Source organism: Ambystoma mexicanum, chromosome 5p, assembly GCF_040938575.1.
Source record: "Ambystoma mexicanum isolate Mex_15411 chromosome 5p, UKY_AmexF1_1, whole genome shotgun sequence".
Classification (NCBI taxonomy): Eukaryota; Metazoa; Chordata; class Amphibia; order Caudata; family Ambystomatidae; genus Ambystoma; species Ambystoma mexicanum.
The window spans coordinates 400,269,257-400,296,075 of NC_090930.1; positions in this window are offsets into that span (position 1 = coordinate 400,269,257).

Here is a 26,819-nt window from a genome sequence, read left to right on the forward strand (position 1 = left end):
ATTCTGATAATTGTTATACTGTATATGAATTTTTGATGCAATGGTATTAAACTCGGATTTTTGTAAAGGTTTATAAATAAACCAAAACAAATAATACAAAAAAAACCTGTAATGAGTGTAGCAATTATTGTATAGAATTCCAGAAAGAGAGATTATTTGGTATTCCTATTCTTTCTTATTTAGGGGTAAACTGTTCTTATTTTTCTTCTTTTTTAAGGGACCTGAACAAGAAAGCCAGCCACTCCAGAAGTAAAGAGCCACATGGTGCTGGCCACAGCCGAGGAGCGTGCATTAAAAAAAAAAAGAAAAAGCAATATATAATTATATATATATATATATATTTTTTTTTTTTAGAGGACGCAAGAGAGACCACAGAGGTTGCAAGCACGGATATCGGTGCATACACATCATCACATTGCACAGGCGTGGCCATGTCATGAATTTCGTGGCTGACAGTGACTATGTCACAGTATTCACAAATGTTACTGCACCTGTGTGCAGGTGTGGACTGGCCTTTAGGGAACTCTGGAGATTTCCCAGGAGGCTACTGCACCCTAGGCCTCTTTTGTGTGGTATTTCCAAATCTTCTCATAAGAAAAGGGTTGGCTTTGCCGAAAATATGTAATATAGGGCCACTTTGAACATAATTTCCAGGGCATCTTTTGGTTCCCAGTCCAGCCCTGCTCCTGTTCCAGGGCCACTTTGAACATTATTTCCAGGGCCTCTTTTGGGTCCCAGTCCAGCCCTGCTTGTGTGACATCACGTGGGTGTACTGCAACGACCACAACCATTTTCTTACATTTATGAACTAATTAAAAGTGCATCATGTTGTTGCTAACACGTTTGTTGATGTGACCCTCTGCACAGGTGGATGACGTCACACAGATGCTGTGGCCATGATTAATAATGCGTCACTCTTTCCACGAATGCGCAGGTCTGTTCACAAACATCAGCGCACCATGTGACATCAGTGTACTACTCGGTTGTGGAAACAAACATGTATATAGTCCATGGACTTCAAATTGTGATTTTAAAAAACAATGTAACACATATTTACATGACATTTTTATTTACATACATTATGATAGAGGCGAATCACTGTGGGAAACAAAAAAGGGGGATTTTGGGGGTGGTATATGTCCATTATTGGGTGAAGTAGGGATAGAAATCTCATCAAACCATTGATTGCTAATATCTCCTTGGAATTATTGGATTGGTTGATGGGGAAAGTGTCACAGGTACACGTAGTGCAATGAAAATCATTATTTCGAATGACATGAGTATTTACATATTTAGACAGTTCCATAATTAGGCTTGTAACTTGATTCATCTGTATATAGAATTTCTTCATCTGACTTTCATTATTATCCCATCTGTTTTCAAAGTGTTTCTCTTTATTTTCCTCATGATTACTTTCTTTTTCTTCTTTTTGTTCTAGATTGTGAAGTATAAGAGTTTAATAGTTTATGTAGACATAACGGATTTGTATTGGTTTGTTAAATATACGAACTAATTTACCATTAGTAGGTTGTTCCTCAGTTATATGTTCTTTTGGGAACTACAGACCTAACCACTCCATTCCAGAGTGTTTGCCATTTCTATTATAATATATGATCTTTATAGTTAGTTATATAACATTATATGATATATAATGTTTATATTAAATATATAATATTTCCACATACTTGTTACAATTACATACTGCATGTGTACAAATGCAAAGGTACGGTTTGCTTACTACACTTTTCAAATGATCTTTCTCACTGCAACCAATGTTGTGCTTCAGTACCTGTCAGGTATTGAAGTGGATTGTTTGCACAGGGTGTACAGTTTTCTTCAATATTTGGTACAATCTATAAAATAGTGTTATCCTTTTGAAAACAGTATTTAATTTTTCAAAGTTATAATGGATGCAAAACATAGCTGTGCTGATTGTTTGGATTGTTGCTCTACATAAAAAAAAACTAAAACAAAAAAAGAATATTGTGTCCCCCTGTAATTTTGGGTTCTATTGATGCCACCTGTCTCCAGGTATGTCAGCGGACTAGCAGCACTTTCTGTGGAAGTCATAGCTAGTAAGTGGAAATGGAGAATGATTTTTAAGTGCAATGTTTCTGAAGAGAGATGATGAAGTTGCTGGTAAATTAGGCTGCACTGATAAAAACCGATGACATTCAGTTAAACAACTTTATTAAAGGGATGCTATGGATACGTTTTTCATTAAAAAAAAAACTATGAAATTCAATGAAAACAAAAAAAAACGTTGTTAATGGGACATTATAATTGCAATTTAAAATCGAAATAAACAAAGAAATTTACCAGTTACCAGGTAAACTATGCAACCATAACTAGTGCCACCGCCATGTAATGCCAAGACTAACACCCAGGACATCACAAATGGCATCATTGATTATATCACTAATGGTATCACATGTTCTGGGAAGTTGTTTTGGTTCAGTGACAGAGTACATTTTAAGCAGACAACTTGATCTGATCTGGTCATTCTGCATTGAAAACATGATACGCATGCTCTACAGGTGCTGTATATGTATACCTTGACCTTGTGGTATGTTCTTAAGTTACTTTCCTTGAGGTGTATCCTGAGCTCACAGCGCACATTCACGGAACAATAAGCCGGCCTCAGACATATAATAGAATATTTATACATAGTGATGATCTGTAATCAGGAGCATGGCTAACCACCATGTTGTAAGGACATGACTTCGGGAAGCTCCTGATCTCCTGCTGGATTGGCTAATGATCCTTACATTAACATATTAACATACTAAAAGTGGCTAAATGTTAGCAGAAATCAGCGCAGATTATCAAAGGATCATCAAGATGATCCTGAACGAATTTTGAGGAGGAAAACATCTTCTCTGCGAAGAACAAGGAGTGTGCGCCGAGTGATCGAAGGCTAAGATGGCAGCTGCCATGGAATGACAGCAGGCGCCAAGGAAGCAGTGACGCTGCACTTGTGGGGATAAGGATAAGGGCAATTGTGGAGCCCGGGCCGGGATAGCCCCCAGCCTTCACGGGAGCCTGTGGGTATAGGACTGAGAATGGCGGGGGAAGTTACTGCCTGCTGGAATGAAAGAGGGGTGTGCTGGGCTGGAGCCGCACTGCGTCTTGATCGATCCACATGACAGTCCGGGATGCGGAGGTGAAGCGGCACCAGAGTTTGGGAAAACGGAATCCAGACTGCACGAGTTGGGAAGGAGGCTGCCCAACCCCAAGAGCAGAGACAAGCAGAAAATAATGTAGGAGGTACAGAGGCAGAGAGATGGTTAGGCCCATCAGTATATAGATGCTATACTATACGCCCCAAAGAAGAACCAAGTGACCCCATGCAGTACCCATGAGAGGGGTTAGGGTACTATAGAGGGGAGGAGAAGAGCTGGGCCTAACGCCATATACAAACGAGGAAGAAGGAAATATCCCATGCTGACAGAGCCAGCGAACGGTTTGAAATGGTGTGCGGGGGGGATGATGTCAGTCTGTATGGCAGAGTGAATTTCAATGGAGTCACCAGTGCAAAATGGGGGGTGATAGTGAAAAACCCCCTTACCCCCACTGCCTGAAATCATGCCACACTAATCCCTGGAACTGGGTCAGGAAGGCCTAGGGCAGAGCTGATCACACTTACACTGCAAGTGGGTGCCCAGAGAGCACAACGCCTGTGGTGAGAAGTTAACTGGAGCCGCACAGGTGCAGGAAAATGGGGGATAAGCAGGCAGACAGTGATAATCAGACACACAAAGACAGCACACATGGGGAAACAAAACAGAGAAAACGGTAAACAACTGGTAATAGAGTACTTCTCATGGAATGAGGGGAGTGCCCTGGACCCAACAGATGTGGGGATAACGGCAGAGCGGAATAACGTGCAAGGGCCACAGCAGGACGAAGGATCAAAATTGGCAACCATAGAAGCTTTAAAAGCCTTGCTGGAAAACAAGATTGATGCAAGAGAACACTGCAAGCATAGGAAGTACCACATCAAATGTAACACATATAATGGAAAGACTGAAAATATTGGAGCAAAGAGTGGAGGATGCAGAGGGGCGAGCAAGGAGGAACACTATTTGGATACTTGGCCTGCCAGAGGGAGAAGAAGGGTGTAATGCAAAAGAGTATGGTGAGAATCTGCTAATACAGGAAATTGGAGCATAGAACACTGGCACAAGGATTCACAGTGGAATGGGCACATAGATCCCTTGTGGTGAGATCGCTAGACTTACAATTGCTAAAATCTTACATTTCAAAAACAGGGAACACAAATTACCATTTTCAAGGGATGGAGGGGTTATCCAAAGAGCATCTTTAAGACTGGCCATATGCACGGACTACACCCTGCAAGTACAAAGAAACAGAGTGCAATTTGACCCTATCAAAGACTGACTGCGTCGCTCAAACGTTAAATATATGCTCATCTACCCCACCAAATTGAGAGTGGTGCATAAGGGAAAAACTTGTGTTTTTTCAATCCACAATAGAGGCTCAGGACTAGATGAACAGCAAAGGAATAGCACCAATCCCTGAGAGGGGAGCACGTTGAACGGTTGCAGCATTATGGTGAAGATGCGGGAACTGGAACACAGAAATTAGTGTTTGGATCTGTGAGTTTGAAGCATAAAATCTTCCAGAAGGCCGAGGCCGGAGGAGTGAATTGAACTCCCCAAACAGTCCACACCCACATTAACAGTTCTTTTTTCTCTAGGAGTGGCGGCTCTCAGCACTCACCACTGCACGTTACTTGCTCGGGAAGCGAGAACGCGAGAAGTGGTTAGGCCTGAACATTCAGGAGATTGTTGGGCCACTATTGTTTATGTTGGAAACGAATATGTTGTTGTTTAATAAATGTTTGAGTTCATGGGGGTAGGAGGGTTCAAGTTTCAAATTCGAGGGTCAAACACGGAAGTGTGCATTGGTAGAGATGGAGGTATTTTTCTCTTCCATTTGAGGTATGGGATGGGAGGACACAAACAAGTAGGATGGAGGGGAACAGAGAGGGAAGCCTGTGGGACGAGGGAGGTGGGGATTGAAATTGTATATGGAGACTGGGGTTAAGATAATGACCTGGACTGTGCATGCTTTAAACAGCTACATTAAGCGACTTAGGGTGCTTACATATTTGCGGAGAAAGGGAGTGGGCATAGCATTATTACAAGAAACGCACCTCTTGTGGGAAAGACAATGCACCCTGGCAAGAAAATGGGGAGGCACGCTGGTGGGCTCTCCATACTTTGCATATGCTAGGGGAGTAGTGGTCTGGGAAGTGCCCTCTGCACCTTTTAAAATTTTGGAGACAAGGAAGGGCATAGAGGGCAGGATGATTTTGGTATATGATTTCTTGGAGAGCCGGGAAGTGTGTATAGTCAATACGTAGGCACCCAATCACAATGCGTGTGCCTTTTTTGGCTCCCTGTTGCCACGCCTGGCCCCATATCACAGGGCAATGTGGATCTGGGGGGGAGATTTTAATTGCACGATGAATCCAGTGCTGGATAGATTGGAAGGGAAACTTGAAACTGCGCCCTCCCCCCCTCCGCACACAGTGAAATCTCTGGTGAAGTTAATGGATCACCTAGACCTGGAGGATGTCTGGAGGTCAAGACACAGACATACACAAGGTTATTCACATTACTCGTCACCACACGGTATATCCACATGCATAGATTACTTTTTCACAGGAAGGGAGACACTAGGGGAACTGAGCACTCCGAGTTTTTTCCGAGGGTCCTTTCAGACCAGGCCGCCCTACCTGTGGATTGGCAGGGCTTTTCATATAGACCTTCCATTCCAGTATGGCGGCTACGGGCAGAAGGGTTGCTTGACGAGGCATTTTGAGATCAGATATCGGATAGTGTAGTGGGTTTCTTTGAGAATAATACAGGTAGTGTGGACAATGTGGGCACACAATGGGAGGCTTTTAAAACTGTGATGAGTGCAGTTAGGAAAACCATGATAAGGGATCTTTCGGATTTAGAAATGCGAATTGCTGAGGCAGAACTTAAGCAAGTTGACAGGAATTAAAGAGGACAGAACTTAAACAACAGTGTATAGAACAATGGGAAAGGGTAGGCAAGTTTGATTATGCGAAATACACGGAAATACTACATGGAGAGGGGGACAAGCTAGGAAGGCTGCTAGCGTGGCTATGCGTGGCCATGTCGCAAAGGCAAGAAAAGGGAAATGATCTGTGCAATACAAGATAGTACCGGGGAGATACACAGGAAACAAGCAGGAGTGAACACAGTGTTTGCTAGATTTGATGAATCCTTATATAATCAGGGGCGGAATGCAGACCGCTCTGAGGCAGAGGAGGGCTTGTCAGAATTGCCACTACCAAGTCTGTGCTGGAGAAGGCAGAACTATTAGATGCACCATTGACGGTTGAAGAAATTCAGGAGGTAATAAAAGAGAAGAAAAACACCAGGGTCAGATGGGCTACCTGGGGAATTCTATAGAGAATACGTGGGCACATTGGCGCCCAAGTTGTTGAAAATGTACAAGGAGGCATATGACAGTGGGAAACTGCTGCAAAGCCGGATAGGCGAGGGCGAGGTCATGGAGAGATTTGAAAACCAGACAGAGGAATTGGAATTTAAATTGGGAGAGAAAGGGACGCCAGCCAAGGTGAGAGAGCGAGGTGGAAATAGAATCGCGAGGACCGAGGAGACAGAGAGTATAGATAGAGGACTGGTAGATGGATTTTAGGAGGGCCAGATAAGAGACAGGGAATCCAAAGAGGAGAGAAGAGCAGTAGAAGAGGCGGGAGAAGATGAGGGAGGAGATTAAGAGTTTAGAAGCATGGAAGGTGAGGGAGGAGCGGATCTTTCAGATGTTGAAGAGATGGTGCTGACAGGCACGAGAGGTGAGAGAGATGTGGTTGGGGAAGGAGAGGGAAAAGTCAATGTAGAGACCAAGATTGCGAGGATGGGTGGAGATGGTGAGATTGGAAGGGGGAAAGTGAATGAAAGGAGGGGGGTAGGGGAAGGTGTGTTATTAGGAAAGAAAAGGACTTCCATCTTGTCAGTGTTGAGGGAAAGAAAATGTGATAACATCCAGTTTTTCATGGCCGTAAGGTAGGAAGATAGACTGTGATGGAGATCAGGAGTGAAAGAAGAGAAGGAGAGAAAGAGTTGGGTGTCATCAAAGTAGAAATGGTGAAATACCGAAAGAAGAGTTGACGCGGGCAAGAAGGAAGTTATAAAGAGAGAAATGAAAAGGACTTAGTACAGAGCCCTGGGGGACACCATACACCACAGCCCAAGGGGAAGTTGGAGGAGGTGGGGCCATCCCAGGATGGTTCTACGTTATTTCGCCGCAGTATTTTTCATAGCGGGTTTTTTCATCGCCGTTTTTATTTTGGGGGGGGTTTACCCCACCAAGTCCCCCCTTTTTTTTATTCCCTTACACCCACAACCATATATTTAATTTTTAACCCCCCCTCCAAAAAAAAAGATGAGTTTTTTTTCGAAAATAAAACGGCAATGAAAAAACATGCGATGAAAAATACCGCAGTGAAATGCGTGTATACCCCCAGGAGACAGCAAAGGACCGATTGGAGAGGTAAGAGGAGAGCCAGGTAAGGACAGAGCCTTTGAAGCCGAAGGTGGACAGAGTACTAAGAAGTAAGAGGTGTTAGGGAGAATTCTCAAAATGTGCTAATTTCCCTTACCTTTTGAGACCCCCAGCAACTTTGCTGGATTTCTAGGATTTGATATTTCTACCCGGAAAGAGTGTGAGCCTTTTTTTCCCACTCTTCCATGTTTTTTGTGTTTGTTTTACTTTTGTTATGTTTGTGGCACTCTTTTGGATTGGAGGTATTAGAATTCTCTTCAGTATCCTTTTTGTGCTGCTTTCCCACTGGTCGAATTTTCATCAGCATGCTGTTGAAAACCAGATAGCCAGAGGGAAGGAAACCAGCTCGTGGACTTTAAGGCACTCACACCTCAAACCAACATCTTGCTACAGCTTTTGGCCTCTTCCCTGGGAAGTGCAGGAACCTCCCGACGTCCTCCTTCTTGTCCCCACGACTGAAGCTCAGGATCAGCGAGATCTGCTCGAACTGCCAGGAACAACTGCCTCAGCTACAGCTTTCTTTATTGACAAGGTACTGTGCAAACGCGGTCCGGACCTTTTTCTGCGATCGAGAAAGTGTGTGAAACTTTCTTCAACTTTGAAGGCTTGTCCTTCCCTAAACATTCATCAAACTATTCGTCTAGCCAAATTCTTAAAAAATCTGTGGCAAAGACTTAACCGTTATATACCAGAACTGTGCTATCCTATACAAAAGATTCTGAACCATTGACTTTGGCCCAGGCCTATTGAGAAGAATTGCTGGTTGTATTTATCTGAAACCCTTTGCCCTGCCTATGAATGTATTTGAGCTGTCTATTCTTATAACCTTGTCTTTTCCCTACTTTATTAAGTATCTGAAGTACCATTTTGCTCCCACTTCATTTTTAGTGCTAAACCTGTTCAGTTACTTACTGGTTGGATTTTGTGGTGTATTAGTGTGTGATATTGAACTGCTTATGCTAGAGTAGTGTTTTCTAACTGACTGAGTTAATAAATGTATATTCTCTTTCCAAGAAACCTAGGGTAAGTGTACATTTGGCGAAAAAAACCAATAATGTTAAAACCACTAAAGTGTGAAAACCTCCCCCAAAATCTGTACCAAATGCAACCTAGAGAACCCTTGATTCCTATATGGATGCAATGGCCAACGAGATAGTCAGCTGCATGAATGCAGCAGAGCTAGCCCCTAGAGAGGTAGCTCCTTTGCTAGAGGGCCATTGTAATGGAAATAATGGGATTGATGGCCCAGGACCCCTGCAATGTGAGAAGGGGTTTGGGAGGGGGGTGCATAGAGGGTTTGGGGGTAGTACAGAAAATTGAGCAGGAATCATCTATATTGGACACTTCAAGGTTGGGTAACCCAATGTCTGGGGACCATGCCAGTTTGTATTTGGATTCCTCCTCAGTTTGTGAGGGGCATAAGGTGTGGTTGCAATCCCTACTTGATGATAAATTAAAGCCTCTCCAGATGATCTTAAAATCCCTGCTGGGATTGAAGCCGGGGGTCTTAAATACTTTAGCAATTATGGATGACTCTATTAGAGCCCTTTCAAGTAAGATGTGTGATCTGGCTAAAATTTGGTTAGAAGGGGCGGCTGGTTCTGCGCCCTGTGCTTTGTGCGCGTCAATGAAGGGTGGACATTCCCCTAGCTGCAACATGGCCGTGGAAGAGTTAAGTAGGCAATCATCCGTTGCAATTGTAGTGGATATCGCTGAAGGGCCTGTGGCCAATAAGGAAGGGATGGGGTCTGCTTGCAACCTAGGGAGGGATAAAGTCATTGAGGAAACTGCCTCTCCACAAGGGGTAGGGGATACGACAATTTCAAACCTACCACCGGAAGCAGTTCCGTTTGTGGGGATTATTACCGGCCTCCCGGGGCTCCCTAAGGGCAGCTTTGAATCAACCCTCTCCCTAATTAATAAAGCATTGCATTGGATTAACACCAATTTGATGGCGCCTAAGGTAGATCCCGCAATCATTCGTATGGCCAGAAGAGTGGGCGGGGTTAGTAGTAGGCCAAATAATCTGCATGGTGATTGTGTAGTGGTGACTTTTTCGGATGCAACTACGGCTGGTTATCTTTTGAGCTCTAATCTTGCCCGAGGTCTTAAACCAAATGGTAATAGACTCTTTAGTAAGCTTCTCCCCTTGGATTATTTCTATGTGAGGGTCGGGGGCAGGCTGGACCCTAATACCCATGAAAAGAGGGATAATAAGGCAAGGGCCCCCTCTGTCGCTCTGGAGATGGCCAATCAGTTTGATATCCTCACTTCGTGTGAGGATCTGGACTGACAGTCAGTTGCTCCATAGGGTTGCCATGCTTCTGAGACAAGAATGGGAGAGCAATTGATGGTATCCATTTTGGTCGGTAATCTTCAGGCAAGTATACCCGTAGAGTTTCGCCTGCTTTCCTGGAATATCGCAGGCTCAAAGAGGAAGTTGGATAATAGTCCTGTTGTTGAGTTTCTTCAAGCTAATGAGGTGATCATGTTACAAGAAACGTGGGCAATGGATCGCCCGCAATTAGATGGTTTTGTCTCTTATGGAATTCTGGCTAAGAAAGAATCGAGGGGCAGATGTTATGGGGGTTGGTCTATTCTGAATGAATCTTTGCTAAATTGTGGAGTCAAGGTGACTGATACAAGTATGGATTATTTGCAGGTGGTTCATCTTTCTACTGAAGGGGGTGAATCGATCTGCATTATTAACTTTTATAATAGCCTGCATATCTTGGAGGCTGATAGATTAACAAAGGTTAAAGGTTTTATTGAGGACCTATTGTCTGCAGGTAGAAATAGAATTGAAGTGTATATTTAGGGAGATGATTTTAACATCAAAATAGGAATGGCCGTAGTTAAGGACCTCTTAGACCCATTGAAGGATTTGTCCATGAATATCCCTGCTCCAAGTATGAGGGATGAAAGGGTATGCTCAAAGGGTTTGCAAATGTGCTCGTGGCTGACGGAATGGGGATTTTGCACTGTTAATGGTCACCTGGCCCCAGATATTCCAGGCCAGGTGACCTATAATAACCATTTGGGCTCCTCAACAATTGATTATGTTTGCATTTCGGTGAGTCTTTGGGAACGGGAGTCAAGCTTTGAGGTGATCCCTGATGTGAACAGTGATCACCACCCTATCCGTTTGTCCTTAACGCGATTGCTTGGGGCCGGGGTACCATCAGTTGTCGCTCCCTGTCCGGTGAAGGGGATGACTATTGGCTCTAGAAGAATCAAATGGGGGACTATTTTGGAGGAGAAATTGCATTATGAATCAATAGTGGAGAATGAACCCCTTTTGGCAGGCATACTGGGGGATAATTTACCATCAAAGTTAATTGTGGATACATTTGTGGAGTTAGTGGGTGTTAGGCAGAAACCTGTGCAGTTCCCTCTGGGACCACTGCAAAAGATTTAAGACTACAGGTGTTTGGCAGTAAACCCACTTGGTAGCAGTCCGTACCACACAGATTCACTTGGTAGCTGTGGCTGAGCAGTCAGACTTCCCTCAAGAAGAGTTTGGCAGTATACAGAGCATACAGAATAGGTACAGAGGCACAGTAGCACACGCAAACACTGACCAGAGCTTGTGTAAAAGTATATAATTATTTATTTAAAAGACACACTTGTAAATTGCACTAGCACAGAAAAAGGTAAGTAAGTTCAAAACACAGTCCTAATTACTATATGTACATCCCTAGTTATTTGTTGGACAAGTCTTAGTTAACACCACTTATTTCCAGACAGAGGTGAGCGCTTAACGTTAGATGGCACTCCAACAAGTTGTTTAAAAAGGGAGGGAAAAGGTAGAATTAAGAAAGCAATATAGCAAAACACTTTTCAGAGAACCACAGTAAGTATTAGAGAAGGCAGTCTATTGAGGAGCAAGGAAGTTCAGTGCCAGGCCCACTTTAGGGAGAGCCAGGCCAAATATGCCCAAGATCACACAATGTCACAAAGTCTCAAAAGTCTTTACAGGTGAGTAGAAAAGTTCTGTTAAGCTTAGAAAAGTTTAGTTAGGGTGTCCCAGGCTAACCCAGGTTCGAGAGCCGAGGGCTAAATCTACCCCGTACAATCGGTGGCAAGGGAAGCCGGGCGGAACACAGTACCTTCAAAATGGAAAGGATCCTCCAGTGGTGGCAGTTGTTCCTGGTAGTGGGTGCAAGTCACGGCGTCGTCCAGAGGAAGAGAAGATCTCGACGTGGAGGAAGGCTGAAGGTCGTTGCACTACCAGGGAAGAAACCAGCCGTGGAGTTTTTCCGGTTAAAAGGATGTTACCCCTCTTTCACGGTAGAAGTAAAAAGTGGTATTCCGGTTGCCGGGGTGTTTGGCACAGGCAAGGCAGCCAGGAGATGCTCCAGGGAGGTGAAAAGAAGGCAAAAACTGGTTGTCCCACCAGTCAAGGGAAGAAGACTCTCCGGACTGGAGATCTCCTCTGTCGTTGGGAAGTGGTGAGACGTTTCCGCAGGGCTCCACCGGTGGTGTCATCGTGGCAGGTCAGCTCAGCTTCTCCCTCTTCGGCTTCTTAGGTCCTGTGGCGACTTCTGAAGTACCAGTCCCCAAAACCCTGCTTTTATGCAGCAAACCCCCATTCACCAGTCCTAGCTGTCACTCAAACATGCTAAGTGGTGAGCCGGGGGGCTCACCACTGGGCCAATCACACAAGAGTGCGACTTGAGTTGCCAAGGCAACTCAGTCCAGGGTGCCTAAATCCCCCTCCCACACATCCTGTAGACCCAGAAAACAGTGGCACCACTTTGGAGGGCTTCTGTGCAGAAGCCCGCCAAAAGTGGAACAAAGGCTTGACTCGGGTTCAGGGTTACTGAAGTGAACCCAGACGCCATTTTGGCGGCGAGTTCTGGCAAAAAATCCCAACCGGTGAATTAATATTAAATAAATAAACCGGCGGTATCTTTAACATTGCACCAAAAAGTGGTGCATTAAAATCAATGGGAAATCCCATTGGGAAATATTCCGGTGGAATATTTCCGTGGTATCCACTGCCACCAGCCAGAAACTCGGCGAGGGGGGACGGGACAGTACCCCATCGACAAACAGACCCAGGGGCAATCTAATTGCCCCTACCAGTACTTCCACAGTATGATGGTTTGTACTTGTTCTGTTCACAATTTAAGACTAGTAAAGTCAATGGTGACTTTACATGCCCAAGGAGACAGTAGTCAGTCCCAGGGTATGGAGTCTATGTTTGGGGGTCACTATGACACCCCTGTGTTACTGCACTGAGGGTGCTGTGTAACACACATACAAAAACCAATGATAGCCTATGGGGAAAAATACCCCAAAGCCCAAAGGCACATTACAAGTCACAGGAATACACTCAAATCATGTCCAAGAGTGAGGGTAAAAGAGTCCCACTCTTGGCAGGAGAAGAAAATAAACCCCAAAAATCCAGCAAAGCTGCTGGGGGACTCACTAGGTTAGGAAATTCAGCCTAAACAGAGAATTCTCCCTAACAGTGGGTGCCCTCTCCAGTAAATTTACGATATCAATTAAGGCCAACGGGAGAACTCCACAGAGAGGGTGGTTTGATGAGGCCTGCAGAGGGGCGAAGAGAGGACTATTGAAGGCTCTAAAGGATCCAACATCTATTAGAAGAGCGATCACCCAGGCTAGAGCATTTTACTAAATAGAGCTCAAAAGAAGGAAACGGGAAATTGAAGGGGTCTCCTGGGAGGGCATTTTGAATGCAGCTAAACGAAGGGATCAGGAGACTTTTGGGGAATTTGTTTAGGGTAGCTCTGTCAGGTGCATGTCCAATGTGGATAGTGGGACCTATGTAGAGGAAGGGGATGGATAGAGCACTTTGGGAGTCTGTTTGGGGTAGTGACCTCTGGGGGATGCGTAGATCAAACTGCATCATGTTTAAAATTTGAAGTGGAGTAAGTAAAGAAGGCCATTAACCAGCAAGCCCATAATGGGCGCCAGGCCCGGATATGATTCCATCAGATCTGTTCCAGGACCCTTTGGATTTGTGGGCAGCACTATTAATGGTGGTGTTCAATGCCTGTATGGAATCTGGTAGTTATCCCCCTTTGTGGAAAAGGGCCATCATTTTTCCAATTTTTAAAAAAGGGGACCAGGCGCGTCCCAGTGCTTATAGACCTATTTCAGTGTTGGATTCCTCTTTCAAATTTTTTGGAAGAGTCTTTTTACAACATATTGAAACATGGCTGTTGGAACAATCAGTTTTATCAGACATCCAGCTTGGTTTTCGTCCGGGAGTCGGAACTATGGAACAGAGCCTTAATCTGTATCTTCTTGTGGCTAACTCAGTCTTTTGTAGGGGTGAGGTGGTGTACGGCCTTTGATAAGGTAGACAGGGCAAATCTCTGGGCCGTGCTCGGGTCCTTGGGCTGCCCGGGGGACATACTGAGGGTCCTGGTCGACATTCACACCGACAATGAGGCTTGTGTGTGCAGTGGTCCGGGGGGACACTGTACGGCATGCTTCAGAGTCGGTTGAGGTGTGCGGCAGGGTTGCGTGCTGGCCCCAATTTGCTTTTGCCTATATATTAATGGACTTTCATTACATCTTACAAACATCTTGGCTGACCTTTTGGTTCTGGGGGGACGGGCTTTTCCGTGCTAGCTTACGCGGATTATATCGTATTGCTAGCCAGAACCCCAAGAGCATTACAGTTTTTGATAAATGCTTACACAACTTTTATGTGTGAACTAGGGTTAAAAATGAATACTAAAAAATTGGCTGTCAGAAAATGGCCAGTGGAAATGAGACTGATGCACAGTGCCGGAGAAGTCATCCCTAGGGTTAAGGTGCTTGATTATTTGGGGATAAGCTTCTCTGAAGCTCTAACTGGGAAGGCCCACCTGGCCAAACAATCGCTAACATGAGTCGGCAAATAGGTGGCATTTTTCGATTTATGTCAAGGTGTGAGGGCCAGCCTTTGGAGGTGAGTTCTAAAATGTATGTTGAGAAAGCCAAGGCAGTTACAATGTATGGTGCACCTCTATGGGGTTTTCAGAGGGCTGACGAAGTACAAGTCAAGGAGAACAAATTATTTAGGAGACTGTTGGGCCTCCCGAACTCCGTGGCATGCATATCTATTCATCGAGATTTGGGATTAGAGTTTTGGGAGGACCAGTGGGCGCTAGCTGCGACCTTATTCTGGGTTTGGTTGTGGGCAAATGAACATGCATCTCTCTGCCACTTTATCATCCGGTATGTAGTGGGCAGGGTGGGGTGGCACAGAATCCCTTGGCTTGACTATATCTCTAAAGCCTTGGGAATGGCTAATGTAAGTGCTCTTTTTTCCGCCAGGTGTATTACTAAGAAAAGCAGAGGGGAACAGTTACAAAGCTGTGTTGGGAGAGCCCTTTGTGAGGAAACGAACACTTTTAGAGTATGGCAACAAATCTGTACAACTACATTCCTTGATTAGTAGGCCTTGTGTGATCCAACCCTATTTAATTTGGGGTTCCTATAAGAAAGACCGCTGGCTAATTACTAGGGCGAGGTTTGATTGCCTTCTCTTGCGAGGGAATACAGCAAGTTGGAAAGGGTTCCCGGATTCTGCTGCATGCCCGGTTTGTAGCCATCACTTAGAAGATCTGGCTCATGTGTTGCTGTTTTGTATAGGGTATACAGTGATTCGGAGAGCAACTTTGATACCCGCTCTTAAGAAGGCAGAGATCTGCCACTATAAAGCCGCTCTCACTTTTCTATTGAGCGCTGACTCCGTTTTCACTGCTTGGGCGTTGCTCTCTTTTTTGAAGAGAGAATTGTATTATAGAAAGGGGCTGATGAGGCTCCAGGGAGATTGAGGTTCTCTAATATCTTGTTGGAACATAGTTGGAAATGGTGCTAATGTATTAAATATTGAGGAAACCGAGTAGTTGGAGCAGTGATCTTGTATTATTTTGAATGCTATTTTACAACAGTATTTTATCAATTTATGATATGGTCTTTGTATATGATCTTTAAGTAGATAGTCTATGAATTTTGCTATTTTATGGATGTATGTAATGTTGTTCTTGTGTTCTATGGAGCTTAGTATCCGAAATACATTATTGACTGACTGTATATTTGAATCACTGTAGTTGTTGGTCCTTTGTGTAACTTGTTCTACTGCTCACTTGAGATAAGGCTGGCTGCTCAGCCATAGCTACAGCTTTACTGTGTAGTACAGGCTTGTACCAAATGTGAAATTGTGCTTACACTTGTAGTCCTAATTACATGTAGTGTTCCCAAAAGGTACTGCATGTGATTCTGCCTAACAAGGGGTGATCAACGTTATCAAATGTTTCAGACAGGTCGAGGAGGATGAGAATTGAGGATTGCTGAGCGTAGCGAGCAGTGAGGAAAGAATTAAGTACGTCAGTCTCAGTGGAGTGTTTAGAGCGGAAACCAGATTGAGAGGTGGGGAGGAGAGAGTGAGTGGATACAAAAGCTGAGAGTTGAGAGTAGGCTAGGTGCTCGAGGAGCTTAGAGAGGAAGGGGAGAATCGAGATTGGTCGGAAGTTGGAAGCAAGAAGAGGGTTAGCAGAAGGTTTCTTGAGGATGGGAATGATGGTGGTGCGTTAGAAAGCTGAAGGAAAAGTGGCAGAGAGACAAATGTGGAAGAAAGTAGTTAGGTAGGGAATGAGGAGGGGGTAGATTTTAGGAATAAGGGAGGTGTGAAGGGGATCGGAGGGGGCAGCAGTGGGGTGAGTTCTGGACAGAAGAAGGGAGACACAGGATGGGGTAATAGAAGAGAAGTTAGACATGCTAGTAGAGGTGGGGGTGATGAAGGAAGGAGGAGGGGAGTAGGAAGGGGAGATGAGAATGTTTTGGCGTAGAGAGAGAATTTTGGATGAGAAGAAGTTGGCAAAGTCGGAGGGAGAGAGGGAAGAGTTGGTAGAGGGATCAGGAGTAGGAGGGGAAAGAAGGCGACGGAGGGTCTGGAAAATTTGGCGGGGTGAGAAGCTTGTGAGTGGAGGAGGTTAGAGTAGCAGGAGCACTTGGCTGATTTGAGACAAGAGTCGTAGTGAGAGTGATATAAGAAATAGGAGGATTGATTAGTCAGAAAAGGGGATTTGAGCCAACGTCATTCAAGGTGACGGAGGAGACGACGCATGGACAGAAGGTGAGGGGAAAGCCAGGGTTGGGAAGGTTTGCGAGAAGGGTGGAAGAAGTGAGAGGGTAGAGTTTGTCGAGACTGGTGGATATAGAGGAGGACAGAGAGGAGAGGGCGTCATCAGCCGAGAGAGAAGAGAAGTCAGAGAGAGGGGGAAGGGAAGAAGAGCAGGAGTTGAAGAAGAGGGAAAGGTTGAAGTTGCAGAGATCACGACAAGAGAAGAAGGAATGGGAGGGAGAGGTGAAGGAGGAGGGGGTAAGGGAGAAGGAGAGTAAGGCATGGTCAAAGAGATAGTTGGGAAGAGAAGAAACAGGTGATGAGGAATAGGATGAGAGAAGGATGAGATTGAGAGTGAAGCCAGAGGAGTCGGTGGGGGGAGCAGGGAGGGGAGAGAGGAGATAGGAATCTAGTGTAGAGAGGAGAGGGGAAGATTGAGAGGAGATGGAGAGGGGAAGGTTGAAATCGCTGAGAACAGAGAGAGGAGTAGGGGAGGGGGAGATGAGAGAGAGGAAGTGATCCAGGTCCTCATAAAAGGAAGAGAGGGGGCTGGAGGTCTGTAAACAATTAAGAAGCAGATTGCATGAGGGTAAGTGAAGGATTTGAAGAGAAATTCAAAGGAAGAGAAGGTAGGGAGAGATAGGGTAGGGGTTGAAGAAAGACATTTAGGGTGGAGAATGAGACCAATGTCATCTCTGTGACCAGAGGGGCGTGAGACATGAGAGGAGGAAGAAGGGGTGGTGAGAGAAGCAGGAACAGTGGAATTGAAGGGGGTGATCCAAGTTTCAGTGATGCAGAGGAAGTGGAGGTTGAGTCGGAAGAACAAGTCAAGAACCGCCTTATTGCAGATGGATTGGGCATTCCAGGGGGCATTGTTAATGATATTGGAGGTTTTGACAGTAGGGGGGTGGATGAGGTTAGGACGATGAGGGAGAGTGTGAGGGAGAAGGGGTAGACAGAGGGGTAAGTCATGGGGTAGACATGAGGATGAGCAGGAGGAAGAGGAAAAGGAGGAGAGAGAGGAAGAGGGGGAGGGGAGAGGAGGGTGAACGAGGAGGGGAGAGACAGACAGAGTGCATGACAAGATGGGTATTTGAGTATGGGGTAGGTGGCCTCAGCAGTAGAGTGTCCACAGACAGAGGAGAGATCAGGATCCAAAGCAGGTTCCGTAGAGGGAAGGGAGAGGCTAACAGGGCAGGGAAGGATGAGGCCCTGAAGAGTAGGGGTGAGTAACCTCAGCCGCAGAGCCTCCGCAGGCAGTCAAAGAGCGTGAGTAGCACAGAGGTGAGTATGAGGCAATAGGATGAGATGGATGAGGCCCTAAAAAGGAGGACTTGGTAGCCTCGGCAGCAGAGCGTCACAGACAGTTAAGTGAGTGGGGCAGGTTCCAGGGTTTGAAGGATGAAGCCCAAAAGAGGATTACTGGGGCTGGGCAGAGGAGAGCATGGGTTACTGTAGGCAGTGCAGGAGGGGCAGGTAACCTCAGCAGCAGAGCATCCACAGACAGACAGCACCATTGGGACAGGGAGGGGAGAGCAGATTGTGAGCTTTTTGGGAAGGGATGGGTAAGTGTCTGAGTGGGAGGAGTAAAAGGTTGCAGCAGCAGAGCATCCAAGGGCAGTTAGGTGAGAGCAGCAGGATCCTTGGGAGAGGATGAGGCCCTGAAGAGGAGGAGTGGGGACCTCATGACCTATATGATCATGACATATATGACACCACATAGGATATCTCAAATCCCAGGAGTAGAAAAACAAGGCTGCCCCAAATGCTTGGTCGAAGAGGCAGGAATGCTCCGGACCTGTCATGTTGTGCAAAGGTTCTGAACATGAATTGTGGATAGGGCAGAAAGGGGAGGAGGGGACATGAGAGGATAGCTGCCCAAGGCTTATCTATTAGGGATGTTCACAAAACCGGAGGAGAGGGCGTGCACGGGGCAGACAAACAGAGCACATGACTAGGATGAAAGTTTTAATCTACATTTGGCTTAAAGGAGGATAGCCATGGCCTGGAAACAAGCTGGGGGCCCAAGTGTAGAGGCACGGTGGGGGGATTTGTGAAGATGGGCGATGGCTGAGACAGTAGTGTGGCACAGGATGATGGAAAGGGGACAACGAGAAAGGAGCGAAGATGTACTGGCATGGAATACACTCACCCAGAATAGGTTTGAGGCTGAGAGACTGATCAGTCCACGGGAAGAAGTCCAGGAGGGAGGAGAGGAACGGGTCATGCCAAACCTGCCTGTGGAGAGTTAAGAGGGTAGAGGCAATGGAAATGGATTGTATACTGTCATAGCAGGCCACACAAAGGGTAAACCAGAGGGTTGTGATATAGCCCAAGATGCAGGGGTCCACAGGCTGCCTGGATTGCAGACGTGGTCAATTAACTGTGACATTGCACAGGAGGGCAGAGAACCTGCATAACTCAGGAAGGCCGAGAGGTTTGAATAATACACAGACGGTTTCCTATGGAAGTATATGGAACATACACGCAATGTTTGATCCCTTGAACGGGTGGTCTGGGGTGGGAAGTGGAGTTTGGCATTGCTTTACGTTGGTTGTGCAATGAAAACAATAAAAACAAAGTAAAAAAAAATGATGGTCTGCAATCTTAGTTTCATTTTCTGGTCATAGCATTCATTTCCTCTTTACTTCCTGTATGTGCCTCAAATGTGTAAGCATTGATGCTCTACATATACTCTCTATCGTAAAACATGTATAGTAACTCTTGCATTGTTAGCTATTGATTACAAGTTCAACATTAGTCAAGAGTCTGATAGGCTTGGACTTATGATTGTACTAGCCAAACATATCAGATTGAGAATATTCAACCTTCATGGTTCCTGCTACAGTTGTTATATCTGTTTATGTAATGATATTGCTGTATTAAAAACAAATCTTTAGTAGAGACAGTTTCAATAAGTTCATTTTTTGATAAATGGAGTCTTATTAGATGCCAACTGATCACCTATCATATGTTGCTAGCAGCACTGTAAACAGCACCCTTTGTCAGGACCTTCCATTATGAGTGTTACAGAGTAGTACTGTTAGTTAAATCTGACGTCACATTCACCACCATAGGCAAAACACACACAACGTACAGACTCAACCCACAGCGTCCAAATTACAAACATACACATAAGCAATTAAATACATAATTCAAGAAACAATATGCAGCCAACATTATTTTGCCCACACACAACATACACATTCACCCCTACTGTGTGCACATTACAAACATACACACAAGCAAGGAAATACCTTATTCAAGCAAAAATATACAACCAACATTATCATAACCACAACACCACATAAAACAAACACACAACATACAAGGAAATACATAATTCAAGGAACAATATTCAGCCAGAAAATACATAATTCAAGCAACAATATGTAGCCAATATTACATGACCAAACACACCAATGGTCCAGGAGTTGCTGCAGCCTTCCTCTTCCAGCTTGTCTTCGTTTTTTTCCAGTCCAAGAGACTAACCTTTTAAACAGTTTTCTCCCTTTCATTCCAGCCTAGCTGTCACTCACCCAGCAGGGTGGCTGTCCTTGCCGGACAGTCAGCCAGCCAATCATGCCAGAGTGCATTTGGGTCTCCTAGGAACTAAGCCCAGGGAGTTTTGGGCACTTCCTCACTTCCTGCCCTCCTCAGACACTCAGAAACCAGAGGCGGTCTTCCGTCCTGAAGCCTGCCAAAGGCACACGAACAAAGGGACCAAACTTGGTTTGGCACGCAGAGACAAACACTAGAAGGACCTTTAAAAAAAATAAAACGGTGAAAAAAGAAGACCGGGACCTGTTTAAACAAAGGGGCTTACAGCACCATCTTGAAAAACGTGGCTCCCGTGATTTTTAGCTACCGGTGTTCGCTGTCGGGAAAAATCATGGTAGTTCATTGTAAAACCATGTCCACCAGCCTTTTCGATAGGAAAGGGTATCATTTGACTGCTACATGAGTATTTAGACATAGGGGATATTATGTAACCCCTCCAGCACTCGATTGTAAGATAGTGTGTGCTGGGTCTAGGAATTTGGAAAGACTAGTAAAGTCAATTTCACTTTACATTCTCAGGGAAACAGTTGTTTATCCCAGAGAAGGTATCTAAGCCTTTGGGAAGTCTACAAGACATCCCTGTGTCACTGGAATGAGGGTGCTGTGTAACACACATGAACATATGATGCCTATGGAGTTATCTAAAACTCCATAATCAAAGAACACAATTGAAAAACACACATCAAAATACATGAAAGAGTGGGGAAAAAAAGGGTCACACTTTTTCCAGGTAAAAAATCAAGTCCTCAAAATCCAGCAAAGTTGCTGGGGGTCTCTAAGGTGGAGGGAATGAGCACATTTATGATCATTCTCCCTAATAAAAGGCTAGTGTGAAAAGAATAATGCAATATTGAGAGTGTATTTCTCTACACCTGAGTGACAAAATAGTCAGTCTGACATGAAACCGAAGCAATCATCAGCCCCTTACAAGTTTGTGGGATATTCTTTTAAAGAGCTGGGAGGACTTGGGTAGGAGTGAGCACAGCAACAGATCATTGCCTCAGAGAGATGGGTGGCCCTGGAGATGTGTTAGTCCGGTATCATGAAAGAACACAGTATAGGAAATAGCAGGTCTCTCAGTTGTGACCATTATGGGTCCAAAGAATGGTAATTTGTTATTTAGGGTACAGACTCATAAGACCACAATGTCTGTTCAAGCCATCTTCCCGTGTATTGAAAATATAAAAGTATTTCTATTCATGTTCTTTTCTTTCAAATTAGTTTTTATTAAGCATTTTTCAAACCAAAAACAAACGGTCCAAGACCGCTCAAACCAGAACACCATTCCCTCTCCATCTGCCCTCTTCCCCATCTTGCAAGTGAGATACGGTGAAAACCTCCAAGTCTCATGTGACCAGCGTTCTCGGAGATAGGGATTGCAGCCAGAGTGAAGCAGTCATTTATAGGCCTCAAGGAACGGGGCCCATTCGATTTCTCTGTTTAGTAAGTGTTCAACCAACTCACCGCAAAACTCTTCATAGGGGAATTAATTGATTTACTTGCAAATAATACTTTTGAAAGATTTATGAAAGGAGTACACTAACATACAAAGCTAATACAGATCCATCTATGGAAAGGTGAACAGATTTATACTGGCAATTTGGGACTTGAATGGGATTTCAATGGGGTGCAAGGGTCAAAAGAGCGGGATATGCAGTTTGGGGACTTGGGTTATGTGCTACTTACAATGTAAGCTTGAGTTTGGAATTCTAAAAAGCCAGCAAGGTCTCGGGCCAGCTAGGCAAAGGAATCTGGTCACTCTGGACGGGTGGACCAAGGGATCTGGTCACTGGGACAGCTGGGCCAAGGGATCTGGTCACTGGCTCTCCTGAATGGGATGCTGGAATGCCGCCTCCTCTCCTTTCTCCCTGGATCTGGATGTTCCTGGATCTGGATGACTGGATGCATCTGCCTGGATGGATGTATCTGGTTTCTTGGATCTTGAATCGATTTGGATTCTGGAGTGAGTCAGGGAGTGAGTCCCTTGTATTTCTCTGCCTCCTCCTTATATAGCCAAAATGTCATCATCAAATTTACAACCTGGGGGGAAGTACTCTGGAATTATTCTTCTCCTGGGATAGGACAGCCTAACGGTCCTCTCCCCTCCCCCTGGGCCGATTGGATCAGTGGAAATGACATAATTTCTCTATTTGCATTCATAGCCTTTCTTTGTCTCTCCATCCTACATTTTACCAAAAATGAGTTATAGATCAAAACTTCAAACTTATGCTAGCCACCGCCATGAGAAATAAATATGCAGAATCACTAGGTCACAGGGAATTGAACAATACGATTACCGACTCTGTGCGAGGTCGCATCACCATTGTACACATTTTCGCCCTTTTTATGAAATGCATAATATTTAAAATTCTGCCAATGACTACACATATTCCCAATAACAATTTGCATCAACGCATCTAGTTTCATATTTGTCCCATTTATAATTCACCCATAAATGCATCTTTCATGGCCATTTCAGTTTACCAAGTGCTAGAAACATGTACTTGGTCTCTTTACATTTGTTCAAAAATCGCAGGGAAAACTGGCATAATACAAATAACTTCTTAATCAGGGTGCCGGGAAAAATGTCTTAAACTACAGAGGTCCTTTTGTTGTCAATGGGGTGGATTTGTCACATGTGTGGGTGGTGCTGCAGACCCCTACAGCAAACTGTCTCTGCCAGGCTTGGCTTACAAAAAAGGACTTTTATGATGCCCTTTGAAGTTTGACAGTTCCTCCTTCAGAGTGGGTGCTGGAGGAAATCACATCTCTTGGTCATGCACCAGCCCCACTGGCTTCCATTGTTCCTTCTTCCAGGGCTGCCTGCTAGTCTAGCAGGGCAGATAATCCTCACACTCTCTGCCTTTACATATGTCATTGTGGGCCGGTTCACTTGTGAATGTCACATTTTCAGTGGGAGGCAGGGCAGGTCATTGAATTCAGTGCCTGGGCCAAACCCCAGTTTTACTGGTTTCTGAGTCTTTTCTAAGTAACCAAATCTTTCAGTGACAAATATAATGTGCATTATATAACCAGACCCCAACCGACATATTCAATCACATTTCTGTGTGAGCAAAAGCTGTCATTTGACATGAACTTTTAAACAGCATTTTCCTTATTTTCAAAAGGGCAGATTCACACTTGTGATCCTATCCTTTCCAGTTTACAAATGCAGTTTCTGCAGACCACAGGATGGTTTTTCAATTAATCTTCTGGAGGTTTTTGCATATACGGTTGGTTTATGGACTCAAAAAGATGCTGCACAGTATTTCTTTGATATTGACATGGAAAAAGAAACGCCACGTTATTTCTTTCATTTACTGCAATTTGAGTGTGATGGTTCACAGCAAAATGAAACTGAAAGCCATGTTGAGTGAAAAGCAGAGCTCTCTGCGCCTCATGTGATTTCTCAGTAGACAATGCCGTTCTTGGGAGCTATGACCTAACTTTTTTGCAATCAAATAAAAATAAAGCACGCAGGGGTGTGTTTATTTGGAGCGCACAATTTGGTAGTGTTTTACACGAAATAAAGAACAAATGCAGGGCCATCTTAAATGTCATGCGCAACCTAAGGCTTTCAGAGGACAGAACAGCAAATGTGGTGCTGTTCTGAATGCAGTTCATTTTCTTATGATTCAATTTGAAGAAAAGCAAATGCAGAGCCATTCTTTGGGTGGCAGTGTTCAATGCTCGCCACACATGTGCCAGGAAAAGAAAAGCAATGCCGTTTTATGATATGATATGATATGATATGGTATTTGTAACGCGCCTATACACAAGTGTTTCAAGGCGCGACGAGGCAGGGAGGGAGGGAAACAAGGGGAAGACGGACAAGCGATCCTACTAGGCCAGGTGTCATTCAGATCGCGCAAGTGCAGAGGTAAGGGGAAAAGGAGAAAGTGCAGGGGGAGGAGGTGGGGGGAAAAGTGCAGTACAAGGTAAGTGGCGTAGTGAAATAATAACGATAATAATAAATAAAAAGGGCCAACTAGTGGCAAGTGCGAGGTAAGTGCAGAGCAAGTGCTGAGCAGGGGGCTGTAGGGATACAGTGACAGTCCCACAGTGCAGGGGGAGCCAGGGGGGCAGTGCAAGTGGAGAGTGGCTGGGCCCTGGACCGAGGTCGCTGAGAGTGGCCCAGATGCAGGTTAAGTACAGAATTCAGTGGGGAGTTAAGCAGGTTTAGCAGGGGAGAGGGAGAGAGAAGGCAGAAGCGAAGAGGAAGGTTTTGAGGTGCTTCCGGAACCGGAGATGGTTCTCCTCAAGTTTCAGGGAGGCAGGCAGGCTGTTCCAGAGGGAGGCCCCTGCTGCGGAGAGAGATCTACCCCCAGCGCGTTGCTTCGAGAAGCGGCTGACCATGAGGGAGTTAGAGATGGATGAGCGAAGGGCTCGTGAAGGAAGATATTTAGGAAGAGAGAGTTGAAGGTATTTAGGCCCCAAGCCCCAGAAGGCCTTGTGGACAATGCAGAGGGTTTTGAACTTAATCCTCGCAGCCACTGGGAGCCAGTGAAGAGATTTCAGTCCTGGAGAGATACGGTCCCTGGGCTTGAGGCCAAGGACAAGTCTCGCAGTTCTGTTCTGGATAAGTTGCAGAGGGCGGAGAGTGGAGGCAGGGAGATTAAGATAGAGGCTGTTACAGTAGTCCAGCCTAGAGAGAACCAGGGCTCGGGAGACAGTGAGCTTCTGGGGGAAGGAGAGGAAGGGAAGAATACCTCTGAGGAGGTGCAGCTGGTAGTGTGATTTCTTAGAGACATCAGATATATGAGGAGAGAAGGAGAGTGTGGAGTCGAAGATGACCCCGAGGTTTTTAGCCTTGCATGTAGGGGCAGGAAGGGGGCCAAGGGAGGCCGGCCAGAGAGCTGCAGGGAAGGAGGGAGTGGGTGCGCCGATGAGTAGAATCTCAGTCTTACTGGCGTTAAGGCAGAGGTCATTGGCGGCACACCATTCCTGGATAGCAGACAGACAGTCAGAGATGAGGGAAGGAGAGGAGGAGGCCGAGGGTAGCCTGAAAATGAGCTGGGTATCGTCCGCATAGCACTGGAAGTGGGGGCAGAGGGCGGCGATGCGGTGGGCAAGGAGTGCCAGATACTGGTTGAAAAGCCAGGGAGAGAGGTTGGATCCCTGGGGGACACCACAGGTGGAGAAAAAGATGTCAGAGAGGAAGGAGCCCATTTGGACCTGGGAGGGTCGACCAGAGAGGAAAGAGGTCAGCCATGCCAGAGCCTGACCAGTGATACCCAGGTTATCACGGAGACGGTTGAGCAGGATGGCATGGTTGACAGTGTCAAAGGCAGAGGAGAGATCGAGCAGAATGAGAACACAGGGAGTGTTGGAATCGAGGTTTAGGAGCAGGTCCTCACGGATGTTCAGGAGAGCAGTTTCCGTGCTTCTGGCCGCTCTGAAGCCGGATTGATGGTCATGAAGATTACCCACAGATTCAGCATGGAGGTTAAGCTGGGAGATGGCCAGTTTCTCCAGGAGCTTGCCCAGGAAGGGAGTAATGGAGATTGGGCGATAGTTGGCCGGGCAGGAGGGGTCGGAAGAGGGTTTCTTGAGGAGGGGGTGCACAAGGGAGTGCTTGAGGGGGGATGGGAAGACTCCAGAGGCGAATGAGTGGTTGCAAAAGTCAGCCAGGGCAGGAGCCAGGGAGACGATGTGGTCCTTGATGGTTTTGGAGGAACAGGGGTGAACCTGTTTAGACGAGGCTTTCATAGATCGGACTTGTCTGGAAACCTCGTCAGCAGAAAAAGGTGGAAATGAAGAGAAGGAGGGCGGAGGGGCGGCTGCAAGAGAGCAAGAGGAAGAGCCAGGAAGAGAGGGAGGGAGGAGAGGGGAGGAGAGTGAGGACAGGATATCCTGAGTTTTTGAGATGAAGTGCGAGGCCAGTGCAGTGCAGAGGGCCTGTGAGGGGACAGGAGAGGTAGAGACTGCATGTTTTTGTGGCAGTATTTCAGTGTGGTTTTTGTTTTCAAGGGGATTTCTGCTGAAGGCCTTAAATGTACCCCACACGTTGTTGCTGTTGGTGCTCATGCTAGCCAAAGAGCTGGTAACGTCAGCGATATTCTGTGCTGCTCTATTGAGATGCAATGTTTTTTGCAGGTTCCAGATGTATAGCATCCATGGAGTGGATTTCAGGATTTGTAGGATTTGTAGATGTTTGTGCTTGGTGGAATTGGACAACTGTCTAGAAAGCAATAACATTCAAATGGCGTTGGTAAATGTAGTAGATTGGCTAAATGAAATTGAAGATAACTTTTGCGTGCCCCGAATGATAACTCACTCCATGACTAGGCAGCAGCTTTCTGCAATCAGGTGCCAAGCTGCACACATCATTTTCCTTCATGGATGAAATACACTGGGAAGCTGGTTGCAGACAGGGAAGAGATTTGGAGGTGAGTAAAGAGGAGCCACATGGAACACTTTGATGCCAAGTGGAGAGTTAATGACAGAGTAAAAGTGCAACATACATGTATGACCATGGTGTTTGGTGTTGGGTGATGGACGTGGGTTGAAGATGATATGTTTGAAACATGATTCTGATGCTAACGGTAATGTCAGCATATCCAGCGATTGTTTGTGTGAT